This window comes from Sminthopsis crassicaudata, chromosome 3 (genome assembly GCF_048593235.1).
Source record: "Sminthopsis crassicaudata isolate SCR6 chromosome 3, ASM4859323v1, whole genome shotgun sequence".
NCBI lineage: Eukaryota > Metazoa > Chordata > Mammalia > Dasyuromorphia > Dasyuridae > Sminthopsis > Sminthopsis crassicaudata.
In genome coordinates this window covers 167316508-167330990 of record NC_133619.1, presented here as the reverse complement: position 1 = coordinate 167330990, position 14483 = coordinate 167316508, and the positions used below count along the sequence as shown (strand labels likewise).

Below are 14483 nucleotides of genomic sequence, written 5' to 3'. Positions count from 1 at the left end.
TAGATGTCTGAAAAGTATTAGGTCTCAATAAGTGCAAAGAATAACTGTCTTTAAATAGCTGCTGATCTTCATATCATTAATTTCCTGTTCTGAAAACTGAAATGCCCTTTAATTATCCAGCTGTAGGAACACAGAAGATGTACTAAATTTTGCTTAAGTACAGCCTATTGCCAAAACGGAAGCCAAAATATATAATTATGTTGGCATTAACATTCTATAGCTGTGTGATATCAGAGCTGCACAATGGCTAGAACATTCTGTGAAGGGCAAGGCTGTCTGGGTAATGTAGCAGAAACACTTATCTAATAGCATGCCCTCCCATGCCCTCTGTCAGAGTGCCAGCATATTAGTCCTATTATCAGTCTGCAAATACAGTAGGCTTCCACATTGCAATCACTGCCAAAAGAAACAGTCTTCCATGTTTCAGGAGCAAATGTCTGCACACATAGATGAAAGTGAAGAATAATTAGATTACAATGTTTATAACTGACCCCTGTGCAAGAAAATAGTCCATCTTGCTCATTTAAATTAATAAACATCCCACTATTTTTATCAAATATTGTACTAAGGGTGTGGGTCATGCTTTTTCCATAATAATTTCCAAGAAGACTCTTTAAACAAAGAGAAAGGGGAAAAACTGCCCTGACCCATTGCCTGTAATTCTGTTTAAAAGTGAGTTTATTTTATGACATGTATGCTTTTTCTTTTCTAGTTATTATTTGAAAAATCACTGTGTGTCTATAATGGGCCAATTTAGACATGAGAGGTCAGGAAGAAAATAAACATTTTTGGTCAGGAAGCTACTTAATGCATGTGTCACATTCTTTGAAAAGGAATTGTTTTCTGTAGTTCATCCTCCTAGTTTTTTCTTTTTTCTTTTTTAACCTCCTTTAACCTATGAAAGGGAGTGCTGTAAGTCTGGCAGCTTGTTAGAAAAAAAAAATTCCTAATTACTATTAATGAGATTCATTATAATATATGCTCCTGCAGTAATGAATTTATAATTTCCTCTGTCAGTATTCCTATCAACCTAGTGCAGAAGAAAACATCTGCTCTAGAGTGTCCATGGAACTGCATTCATATTAGCTGATAGAAGCAATCTATTATAAGACTTATCATTTGAAGAAAAAAAATCAATCTTTCCACAGCAAGATAAAAGCTGGGGTGTTGACATCTTATGCATGTTTTTCTCAGATCTGACATTAAAATAATTGCAAGGAATTAAACCCTGGATTTTTTTAAAATCTAACACAAATTGCCTTATAACCCTCATGATTTTTTGATGTCAGGGGAAAAACAACAGCACACAAATGCACAGGGTAATTCCAGAGGAGGAAATGAAGCTCATTTGTGTACTGTATAATTCCACCAATTTCTTAAAAGCTTAAGAATTCCCTTGTTCAAAGACACTGCCCAGAAGAAGTTGTCATTGTTTTATTTGGTTCTTCTCTAAGAAACAGAAAGATGATGATAAAATGTTGTTCAAATTATACTTCTCTGGAGTGGACTCAATTGTCTATTTCTTCCTCAAAAAAAAAAAACCTCCTGATATTTGATGATTTGTCATTATTAAGATATGAAGACTTTAAAGGACAAGATTTTCACTGAAAACATTAGGAGTGATTAAAAAGTTCTCAGCTTCTTAGTAATAGTAATCAACTTAAATCTAAGATCTTGAGAAAATCAACATGAACATTGGTTCATTTTCTCTTTCCTACCACTGTAAAATAAAATATTTTCATATCTATAAAACTATTGAATTTGAATTAAAATAACATTGATTTATACACCATAACAAGAATTCATTCATTGCGCTAGGAGACACACACACACACACACACACACACACACACACACATATGTGGGAAGCAAGATGCCATTGGACTACCCAGGGTTTGTTGTACCATCCCAAAGTACCAAGTTTTTCAGCACTGAGAAATGTGTCTCTAAAATGACCAAAATTAAAACTTATTGCCCTTTGGAAATCCATCTAGAACTGTATCACCAGAAATATCCGAGTCTGGAATTATCCTTATGGATGCACCATGTGATGGCCATTGTTAACTAGCCACTTTTCCATGAAAAGGAGAGCAAGATCATTATTATTTGACCTGCCTTCACTGAGTGTAAGGATTCCTTAACTGAACTCTTTTTTTCCTCCAAACTTCTCACTAGCTTCACCTCCTCTTCTCTTTCCTTCTTTTCATTGAGAGACAGCTTTACTTTTTTCTAGGTGCTATACCTCTATAATCCTTTCACTTCTGTCCTTGATCCTGTTCCCTTTTCCTTATTCCAAGGCCTTTTTTTCAGTAATTATCCCTTCTATCTCAGTCATTTTTCTTGGATCCACAAATCTATTTAAATCTTTTTTTCCTCACAAAATTTCAAGAAATGGTAGTTTGCATTATTGTTCTACTCTTACCCTATTTATTCACTCTATAATCTATTACAACATGGTTTCTCATTATGTTGTTGTACTAAAATGCTCTCTCCCACGTAACCGGTGACCTTCAACTGCCAAATCCAATGACCACTTCTTAGTTTCATCTTTATTGACATTTCTGCAGCATTTACCTCTATTGACTACTCCTTACTTTTTGATACTCTATCTTTCCATGACCCATCCTCATATTGTCTCACTGCTTCTATTCAATATTCTTAACTGGTTAATTGTCATCTCACATCCTAAATTACTCCTTAAGACTCTGCTTTGTGAATTCTTCCCTTTTCCTCCTATACTCTAAGAGTTTCTTGGCAATTTTATCCATTTTCATGCTCCAAATATCAATTCTTTGCCCTGTTCTCTATACTCTCATTTGTTGATTTTATCCACTATCAAACATTTCTTTGCAATTGTAGTGGCCGGATACTCTGAAAGAGTTGCTTGAATCTAAGACAGCAGGGTGCTTATAGTTAAGTACCTAATAGGTGTGAGATGGTGATTCTCTAAGCATATATTTGATATAATGTAATGATGTGGTCAATCTAGTTGGCATATACTTAGGATAATGTGTTGATATTCTACAGCTGTGCATGCCCAGTGTGGTGTTGAATTGTAGTCATGCTGGGGTATTGAAGGGAATCCCAAAGAGAGAGGGCTCGATTGGCCACAGTGATCTCAGCCACAGAGAAGATTTCAGGCTCTAGACTCCATCTCTGGCCAGCCACACGGGGGCTGCTCTCCTGCCTCCTTCACTTCACTTCCCAACTAAGCCCAAAGTCTTGGTCCCGAGGCCCATCAGAGAGCAAGCCTGGACATTACAGCAATGAAGTCAAATATGAATATATAGTCCAAAGTTCATGTATAACTTCAAAAACCACTTCTCAAATATCTTCCTGTATTTTTGTTGGTTTGTTTTTTGCTTTGACCTGTAATTTCATTTGTTTAGCAATTTCCCAGGGACTCTACGACTCCCATTACATATTTGGGTAAAAATATTAACCCCCAAAATTTTGGAGAAAATATTTGTATTTTTGTTTTTGTGATATCTTTGAACTTAGCATATCTTTTAAAGTTAAATTATATTAATTAATTAAGTTGAACTGAGTTGCTGGGTACTACAGTGCCAGTCTCTGGCTAGTCATTCTGGCTAATATCTAATCATAGGAGAAACATAGCTAGTGGAAGCTTGAACAGATGGCATTAAAGAAGGAACTCCAAACCATGTGGGGCAGAATTAGCCATCCTCACTATCAAAGCCAAGGTAGATTGGCTAAAATAAAAACCTCAGGGCACAGAAAATTAAAAACTCTCAAAGCTTTTTTTTTCCCCTTAAAAAAAAGTAGATTTGTGAGATGGAATCATTGCAAACATTAAAATTCATCTTAATTAAAAACCATTGGCAAGAAAGATGCCCATTGTTGATAGAGTTGCCAAAAAACTCTGCCAAACTGACCTGAACTGACCAGGTATTAAAGCAATGATAAGGGAAAAAATTAAAAAGAATTCCAGGAAGGGTAGCTATACTTTTTATCTTTCTTAATCTATCTTGTGACCTTAGAAACTGAATAAAAAAAGAGTTTGCATCAGTTACTCATTTTTTTGATACAAGGTATACATTGACAACTGATTAACTTGTGAAGATTAGATTTATTTCTTAAATCAGTTCATTCCAGGAAGACCCAAGTAACTAAGAACATTCAACTGATTTCCTTTTTGACTTTATTTGGTCATCTCTTTGCATGAGGCTCTATGGGATTGAGAAGGCCTGGTTTCTATCTATTAAGATGGCTGACAGTTACAGAGAGATTATTATTTATCTTTCATTCTTGAAGAGGACCATGACATCAGGAAGGTGATGATGCCATGACATGCAAGTGAATTGGATTGAAGTGAAGGAGGACTGTGCAAGGTCACCTGCCTTACTTTCTCCTCCAAAGCCTTCTGGGTCCCGTGGCAAGATATAAATCAGGACAACTGGAAATAGCCCTGATTGCAGTGGAAGACCTTGGCCTTTTTAAGCTAATGTCTTCAATAAATCTCAATTTGACTAAAGCCACACCCATTAAGAAGATTCAGGCTAGGTAGCAATTGTGGAAAAGAATATTCTTTCACCTAGTCAAAAAAAAATCTAGATAAATTAGTCTATGAAAAATGCCTAATTTCATTTGATCTTAGAAGGTAAGCAGACTCAGTCCTGGTGAGTATTCAGAAATAGGGGGTGTGGTAGCTTTAAAAAATTAAGGCATCAGTGGATAGAATGCTATGCCTGGAGTCAAGAAGATATGAGTTCAAATATAGCCTTAAATATTTCCTAGTTGTTTGATCCTAGGCAAGTCATTTAACTTCAATTTTCATTAATTCACTGGAGAAGAAAATGTCAAAACATTCTAGTATCATTGCCAAGAAAACCCCATATGGAGTCAGGAAATGTTGAGCATGATTAAACAACAATAATGTTGAGTAAACACAAACCTTAGCAGGAAAAATAACAGATCTGAAATCAAAAGACCAAGATTATTTTCCTAACCTTGGCCAAATTACTGCCTCCTATGTTTTCTCATCAATAAACTGAGGAAGACTAGAGTAGATCTCCAAGGAGCCTTTTAGCTCTAAATAAGCAAATGGAAGACATTTCTCTGTCCTTAGTCAAGAAGGATTTTAACTATTTGCTTTTACCACAAATTCAACTTTCCTACTTCTTTTTCTCCAAGAAGAACAGTTTTCAGAAACTCTATTTTAGCTGATTTATACACAATTTTTGTTCAAGATCACTAAACGTAGATAAGAGAGAATTTGCTATATAGATAATTGGCTCAAATTTATAAGAATACAAATCATTCTGCAATTGATAAATTGTCAAAAGATAAGAACAGTTAATTTTCAGATGAATAAATTAAAACCATTTCTAGTCATAAGAAAAAATACTCTAAATCACTATTGGTCAGAGAAATGCAAATTAAGTCAACTCTGAGGGACCACTACATACTTCTCAGATTGGCTAAGATGACAGGAAAAAATAATGATGAATGTTTGAAGGGATGTGTGAAAACTGGGACATTGTTGGTGGAGTTGTAAACTGACCCAATCATTCTGGAGAACAATATGGAACTATGCCCAAAGAGCTATCAATCTGTGCATCAATCTTTAATCCAGGAGTATTTCTACTAAACCTGTTGTAGTGGCAAGAAACTGGAAGCTGAGTGGATGCCCATCAATTAGAGAATAGCTGAATAAGTTATGGTATGTGAATGTTATGGAATATTATTGTCCTATAAGAAATGATCAGCAAGATTGTTAGGTTTATCACCTCCAAGCAAGAAGCCCAAGAGAAACTGGACAGCACATGGGTGGTTGTTCTGAATCTGTCTTGCCTTTAGATTAGATGGAGGCTGTAGTAGAAGACTTGAGAAAAGATTGGCGAGCATATTGGCATTAATGCTGTTAGTTTCAGAGTCCCTTAAGAGTTCTTGAAGGAAAGTTATCAGATACCAGAAAACGTTTCTGTGATACTGCAGAAGGTGTGAAATTACTTGTTGGCAGAGTCGGTAGTCATGTGAATAGAGGAGGCATCGTTGATATACTTCATAACAGATAACAGGCTCTGGCAAGGCTTCCAGGAAGATGAGGAGTATCACTCTATTTTGAGTGATTACTGCCAGGTATTAATTTAATTTAAGAATGCTAGTATCCAAACAATCAATAATTTTTTGAACTTCTATTTGTGACCCAGGAGTCTGGAACAAATCCTTCTGGTCACAGGCATGTTTATATAAATGGTTCACTAAGAGCCAGAGTTCCTTGGGGATCTGAAGGAGCTTTTCACCGACATTCTCCTCCAAAGAAGTCGTCTCCAAGTCTAGAGTTTGGAAACAGGAACTTCTCTGATTGGTCTTCTCAGCTGGCACAAAGTTACCAAGGACGTCCCACAACAACTTTGAAGGTAAGTGCCACTGATGGTCAAGAAGTAATCTTTGCCTTGATCCAAGTGAAGGACGAGAATATCTTTCATATTATCTTCCCCAGCATTCAGGACCGGCACAGACTCTTTATTAACATAGACACTCAAGAAAATGTCTAACGTCTCATTTAGCTCCTAGTAGCCATCACAGGGCTTGGCTTGAAGCCATGGTTTGCAGTAGTGCTTGTCCCTGAGCTTAAAGATGAAGGAAAAATGACAGGGACCCTGACCTTTGTTAGTGATCTGCAATTTCTGCTTTTGCAGCTGCCGAAATTTCACATTTTTAAACCTAAATTCTTTCTTGCTGACTGCTACTGAAGGAAGAAAGTAATTTTCCATTCTGTTTATGAGTTGAGCACTGTCTTCAAATATTTCCTGGTATCTCCTGTCATTTACAATCTTCACTACAATAAGGAAGAGGGAACTGACAGGTTTGTGATCGCTGGTTTTCAACCCCATGTGACTCTGGTAGCGGACCTGATTAATGTTTGTCCCCTTCCAGAGGATTCGGTCACACCACTCGGGAATGCGGCACTTCCCAATGGAATCCCACCTGTCTGTTTTACTGTCAAACTTGTACGTGGGGATGAACCTAATCTCTCCTTCTGTAAAGTCCAGGAAGGCTTTTTAATCGTGCACTGAACATTCAGCTGGTCCAGCTTCAAGAGCTTCTGAAGGTCGTTCTTAGCGATGAGCCGGTTCACTTCTTTGGCGTTGTGTATGTACAGCCTGTAGTTCAGATCTCCCAACCAAATGACAATGTCGTGTGTCATGATATTCAGGTGGCTCTGATTTGGGACGAAGAAGTTCATCCAGGTGCAGATGTCCTTGTAGTCCTGATTTCTGCCTTCCACGTCCTCCACCTGGGCCGCCAGATGGGAATTGACAATGCAAACCGCCATGGTGTGGAACATGAACCTCACAGCCACAGCTCCCTTGTTCCCCATTTTCCCCATGAGCCCCATCCCCACGGTGTCAGTCACCACGTCCTAGATGTGGCCGCAGCGATCCTTCCTGGCGAATATCAGCAGCAACATCCCCACCAGGCTCACCAGCTGAACCTTCTTGTACTTGACTTGAAGTGCAAAGCCTGCTTCACAGACACCAGCCACTCCTGCTCTTTGGCCGATTCCAGGTAGAAGAAGGCCTCCATGTCTCCATGCTCAAATCCAGCTCCTGGAATCTGAGGCAGTAGATGTCCTGGGGTCCTGATCACAATTGAGCCACAGTTCCAGCCCACTGTCCAGAGACTGGCCATTCACGTTCCACATTCCAACAAAGAATCTAAAGTACAGAAATTGACATACTCCTTTTCTCTTTTTGCTGCAATCAGCCCGATGAGCTCCTGCCTCATTCCGGGATGGATGTTGGGCCCCAGGAACTTCCTCAAGGTGCTGGTCGCTGTTCAGGATGCCAAAATGCCAAGGTCCCGGCTAGCTCCTCTGAAGGGCTCAGAATAAGTCCTTTTCAGGATAAGCAAAAGTCCTGGCCCCACGTTGTAGACGCCAATATGTAATGTTCTGTTGTCTCCAGAGATTGCCCATTGCTCTCTGGGAGGAGATCTACTGTCTCAACTCAATCTCTCAGCCAGATTCTTCTTCCTGTATCTAGCCGCCAACTCTGACCTAGAGTAGAGACACTTTTCCTTGCTCAATGTTGCCTCCTTTATCCTCCCAGAGAATGGGCGTGGAATAATTCAGAGGCTTCTGGAAAAAAATACCTCAACCAATGAACTTGCTCCTCCTAAGCATGCAAGCTCCTCCCCAGAAGTTCAAAGGGATAAAACTCCCCCTAAAGGCCAGAACTAGAGAATTGTTAAGTACTGACTTAGCACCTAGTAAGAACCTACTATCTCATTATCTCATTAGCACTTAGTAAGAACCTAACACAAAATGATTTCAGAAAAACCTGGAGAGACTTACATGAATTGATGCTAGGTGAAGTTCATAGCAATGAGATTATATGATGATCAATTCTGATAGACATGGCTCTTTTCAACAGTGAGGTGATTCAAGACAATTTCAAAGGTCTTATGATGGAGAAAGCCACGTGTACCTAAAGAAAGGACTGTGGGGACTGAGTGTAGATCACTGAGTATAAACTGTATTGTAGCATCTTCACTCTTTTTGTTGTTGTTTGCTTGCAATTTATTTTCTTTCTCATTTTTCCCCTTTTTTGATCTGATTTTTTCTTGTGTAGCATGATAATTGTGGAAATGTATATAGAAGAGTTGTGCATGTTTAACATATAATTTGACATGATTATTTGCCATTAATGGAAGAAACATGAGGAAGGGAGATAGAAAACAATTTAGAACCTAAAGGTTTGCAAGGATGAATGTTGAAAATTATTTATGCATATGTTTTGAAAATAAAAAGTTTTACCATATTATAAAGCAGCGGTCATCAAACCATTTAGTACTAGCTAAAAAACAAGTAGTTGATCAGTGGACTAGGTCAGGTTCACAGGACTAAATAGTATAGTAATCTACCATTTGACAAAAAAACCAAAGACCTCAATGTTTGGGATAAGAACTCACTATTTGACAAAAACTGCCAGGAAAATTGAAAACCAGTATGGCATTGACCCACACCTAACACTATATACCAAGATAAGATGGAAATGAGTTCATGATCTAGACATAAAAAATGGTATTATAAGCACATTTGAAGAACATAGGATAGTTTACCTCTCAGATCTGTAGAGAAAGGGATTTGTGACCAAAAAAGAGATGGAGCTCATTATTGATCACAAAATAGATAATTTTAATTATATTAAGTTGAAAAGTTTTTGTACAAACAAAACTAAAAGATTAGAAGGGAAGCAATAAATTGGGAAAACATATTTGTATTCAAGGGTTCAGATAAAGCCTCATTTCTAAAATATATAGAGAACTGATGTAAATTTATAAGAACTCAAGCCATTCTCCAATTAATAAATGGCCAAAGGATATGAACAGACAATTTTCAGATGAAGAAATTGAAACTATTTCTAATTGTATGAAAAGGTGCTCTAAATCACTATTGATTAGAGAAATGCAAATTAAAACAACTCTGAAGTACCACTATACACCTCTTATCGTGGCTAAGATGACAGGAAAAGATAATGATGAATGTTGGAGGAGATGTGGGAAAACTGGGACACTAATACATTGTTTGTGGAATTGTGAACAGATCCAACTGTTTTGGAGAGCAATTTGGAACTATGTCCAAAGAGTTATCAAACTGTGCGTACCCTTTGATCAGTGTTACTACTGGCTTATATCTGAAAGAGATCTTAAAGGAGGGAAAGGGTCCCACATGTGCAAGAATGTTTATGGAAGCCCTTTGTGTAGTAGCAAGAAACTGGAAACTGAGTGGATGCCCAGTTGAAGAATGGCTAAATAAGTTATGATATGTGAATGTTATGGAATATGGAATTATTGTTCTGTAAGAAACATTCAGCAGGATGATTTCAGAGAGGGCTGGAGAGACTGACATGAATTGATGCTGAGTGAAATGAGCAGGACCAGGATCATTGTACATAGCAACAAGAAGATTATATGATGATCAGTTCTGATGGATGTGACTTTCTTCAACAATGAGATGATTCAAACTAGTTCCAATGATCTTGTGATGAAAAGAGCCATCTACATCCAGAGAGAGGACTGTGAGAACTGGGGATGGTTCACAACATAACATTTTCATTCTTTTTGTTGTTGTTTGCTTGCATTTCATTTTCTTTCTCATTTTTTTCTTGTTTGATATTATTTTTCTTGTCCAGCAATATAATTGTATAAATATGTATGGATATGTTGGTTTTAACATATATTTCTACCATGTTTAACATATTTTAGACTATTTGCCATCTAGGGGAGGGAGTGGGGAAAGGAGGATGTGAATTGGAACACAATTTTTTCCAAGGGTTAATGTTGAAAAAATTATCCATGCCTATGTTTTAAAAACACAAAAGCTTTGTTTTAAAAAAAAAGAAAGAAAAAATAAAATTAAAAATTAAAAAAATAAAGCAAAAGAGAAAAATATAATTTTCTCCTTTAGTTCCTCTGTATCTTTTTTTTAATCATTCACTTCTTTTGTTCTTAAAGAGAAACTAGTATCAATTTCTTTATGTGTTTGTAAAATGTTCCCTTTAGAGTATCTAAAGATTTACCACACTGGAAAAGATAGAAACCCTTTAAGAGCAATATAAAATTCTTCAGAGATTTGATTAGGATATAGATCATTAATTCTAATAACTTGAGTTCACTATATAATTTTGCTCTAGCACTCAATTGTACTAGCTTTGGAGAGGGAGAAGGAATGGAGACTTTTGTACTTACATATATCTATTAATGGTTTACTTAGCCATATTTTGTTTTCTACATTTGCATATATCAAATGCCCCATCCCCCTGTGAAGCATACACATAAAGACACAAACCTGCATACATATATACATGCATGTGCATGTTCTCATATATACACATATATGCATGTTCAAATATATATTCTATATGCAAAAATCTTTCTATTATGTTTAGTAACTTATTTCCATTCCATTACCAGAGAAAACTTCATCCAGATTCTTAGCAGAATCAGTTTTTTTCAGAGATTCAAGTAGAAACATTTGGCAAAGTAGCATATATGGCTACTGATGAACTAACAAGAATCCCAGGGTGATTTCTAACACTATCTGAGGTGATTCTGAAATATTATTCCTCCTTTAGGATGCGTGTATGTGTGAGTGTGATTTGAACCTGACCTCTTCTGGACATGCTTTTTTCTTAGGATTAGATTAATATGAAGCCTCAATATGGTTCATTTGGAAGTTAAATTTTTGAGAATTTTTGGAGACAAATTTAGTCTTTTGTAAAATGACTCACATGCCACTAAAACACCTAAATTCTCTCATCCACACCCATGGCAATCTTGCTCTGTCATATATTAATTATTCTTAATGTTACATGCAAAGTATCCACCACAGCTTCTTTGAAATAATTGTATATGTCAGTAAGGGTCAATACTCATATATTGTTCCTACATCTTGATGAAGCACACTAGGAACACTAATCTTAGAGGCATTAATGACAACTACAGCAGCAACAACAACAGCTTTGTTCATTAAATCCAGAGTTGCTGATAGAGAAAAAAGTTTTTAAAAAATTCTATCCATCCATTATCTACAACCTGTCTGTTCAATGGCATTCCTCTTTCCAATTTCATCCTTAAATATCTAATTCAGAGTGTTCTGGTTCTCATCTTTAATCCTTAGAATCCCTGAAATCCTTCAAAGGACCACTTGACCCTGAAATCTTTCCTATCTCCCTCAAGTTCTTTTGCCTCCTTTCACATTGCTTTGAATTCATTTTAGATATACTTTGAATACACTTTTATGTATACTTATTGTTATTCTATCCAAAGAAAACAAGTTCCCTGAAGGAGACAATTACGATTTTGTTTTTTTATGTCCAGTGCTTACTTCTGCACACACTAGATACATGCTTGGTGATTAATTGAATGACTGATTGATTGATTATCTGAGTTTCTCACCAACCTTCCTGTAAAATTATTTTTCATTATACCATTTGTTATTTTTCTATAAAGTACTAATAATAAAATCTTCCACTAGTCACTTCTCTAATACTTTACAAATGATTTTATATTCTTTACTCATGCTTCTGTGAGTGCCACATCATTCTGCTTGAAAAAGAGAGGAAATATTTCCTGATTGAGAAATTTCTAGATTATTTTGACTATTTTAATTTGCAATGGTTTGTAAATGGTGATAGCTGTTTTTAGGAATTGTTCTTTTATCATTTTCCTATTTCTGGCATCAATAGATAGGACAGGTTAAAATTGCTTCATATCTTTTCATTGTTGTGGTTGTTTTTCTTTTAATTTGAACTGATTCTTATCTTTATTCTAATAATCAAATGATCTGAAAATATGTAGATACTTGATTTGGAAATGACTTCCAAACTGGTAGGCAGGCTTTTCTTGTCTGTTAAATTATAATCTATTTCATTTTCATGGTGTCATTTAGGTATTCATGCTTTGTCTATTGGTTGCAAGGTTTGTCTATCAGCATAACTGAACCAATTGCACAGAAGTAAAAGGGGACCTACTATAAAGTATAAGTTCAAAATGAAAGACTAAAATGGGTATAAAAGTATATGAGGAATATGGCCAGAGTCTACTTACTATAGTGGGATGAGTCATTAAGAACTTTCATTAAGATGGACAGAAATAACTATACCCAGAGAAGGAACACTGGGAAGCGAATGTAAATTGTTAGCACTACTGTCTATCTACCCAGGTTACTTATACCTTCGGAAGCTAATAATTAATGTGCAACAAGAAAATGGTATTTACACACATATATTGTATCTAGGTTATATTGTAACACATGTAAAATGTATGGGATTACCTGCCATCGGAGGGAGGGAGTGGAGGGAGGGAGGGGATAATTTGGAAAAATGAATAAAAAAAAAAAAAAAAGAACTTTCATTAAGAATTGAATGTTTCAAAAAAAACCAACCTTGATAATTTGCCATAGTATACCAATCAGAATATGAGACAGAGACAGGGAACCCAAAGTGTTGAAATATTTGCATATTGAAATGTTGACCTGTATTCTTTGAGGAACTACCAAGAACAGGAGAGGAGCCAGAAAATTGGGAAGGGGGAAGGGGCAGAAACAGCTATTATCTTGATTTTTTTAAAGCAAGAAAAATTAATTCCAGAAATTTCAGAGAAGTGAGACTAATATTAATTAATATGAACATTCTAAAATGGATTACTTAACACATGTTTAATGAGCATTCAATAAAAATATTGTTGATCCCTAGCAACCATCACAGGTTTACTAAGGATAAGTCATGCCAAAGTAACTGCATTTCATTTTTTTATATAGGCTTACTTGAGTAGTATTAGAATGTCAAGATCGACTAAACATGAAATTCAAAAACACATAAAATATCGTATTCCTATGGAATTAATGATATTATATCATACTATAACTGGCTTGATGTACAACTAGTTGAAAAACGTTACCCAATGAACACTTATTAATGAGTTGATATTAATCTTAAGAGTGATGTTTAATAATGTACAACATTCTTCTGAACTTAGTCTATACCTGGTCAATTTTTTAAATAGAGCATCTGGATAAAGACTAAAATGGCATACATATTAAATTTATTGGAAGCATACTAAGTGCATTATTACATGAGAGAATTAGGATTTCAAAAGATCTCGACATGGCATAACACTTATAGAAACTAAGAGAACCATGTCTGGAGGAACTTCAGAGATAAAATTATTCAAATTCTTAAATGTACATGTAATCTCACAAATGGAGTTTTTTACTGAAATATTGCAAATAGCAACACCATTCATGTCTACATCCTATTGTTTTTCTTATGCATAGCCTCCAATAAATTTTCTATAGAGAAGTCTTAAAAAAATGTTCAAGGAGGATTTCTTTGTTTTCTTTTTGCTTTATCTTTTCACAAGGTTATCAGGGAAGAATCAGCTATTTACCCATTGCTATTCTTTGCCTTTGACACATGATCAATCTTTCTAATCATAACATCTTTACTTCTTTCAACATTTTGTCTTGATTATGTGTATAACCTGTTCATATTTCACTATGTGTATGATATTTATTTTCATTTTTGGTAAAGTTATATTCAATGTCTTTCTACCACATAACATCAGAAATAGAATATTGACATTAAAAAACATTTGACATCTTATGGGAGGTGGTTAGGGTCATTAAAAAGAACCTGTAATTTCCTAAAATTAATCAGTCTTTTTTTTTTCCTTCTGTTCAACTCTGGATCCAAATTATTTTCTATTTATATTGTCTAAAACAGATATACATACTCATGATCAGATTCTTCAATTATATGTCATAATTTGGACAATATACATTCTTTATTAATTTGATCTTTCTTGTGTGCATACTCAAATCAAATTTTTATAAATTATTTTTCTCTCTTCTAGGAATCTTTGCAATGTTTTTTAGACCATCATCAAATAATACACTGCCATTAACAAACAGAAGCATTGGGAGGACTTTACCATCCACAACAAATTCCTCT

General features: G+C 35.6%; 1 pseudogene; it reads right to left on the bottom strand.

Annotated features, from left to right (window-relative positions):
- Positions 1–5712: 5712 nt before the first annotated feature.
- Positions 5713–13924, bottom strand: LOC141561964 (inositol polyphosphate 5-phosphatase OCRL pseudogene; annotated as a pseudogene).
- Positions 13925–14483: the final 559 nt, after the last annotated feature.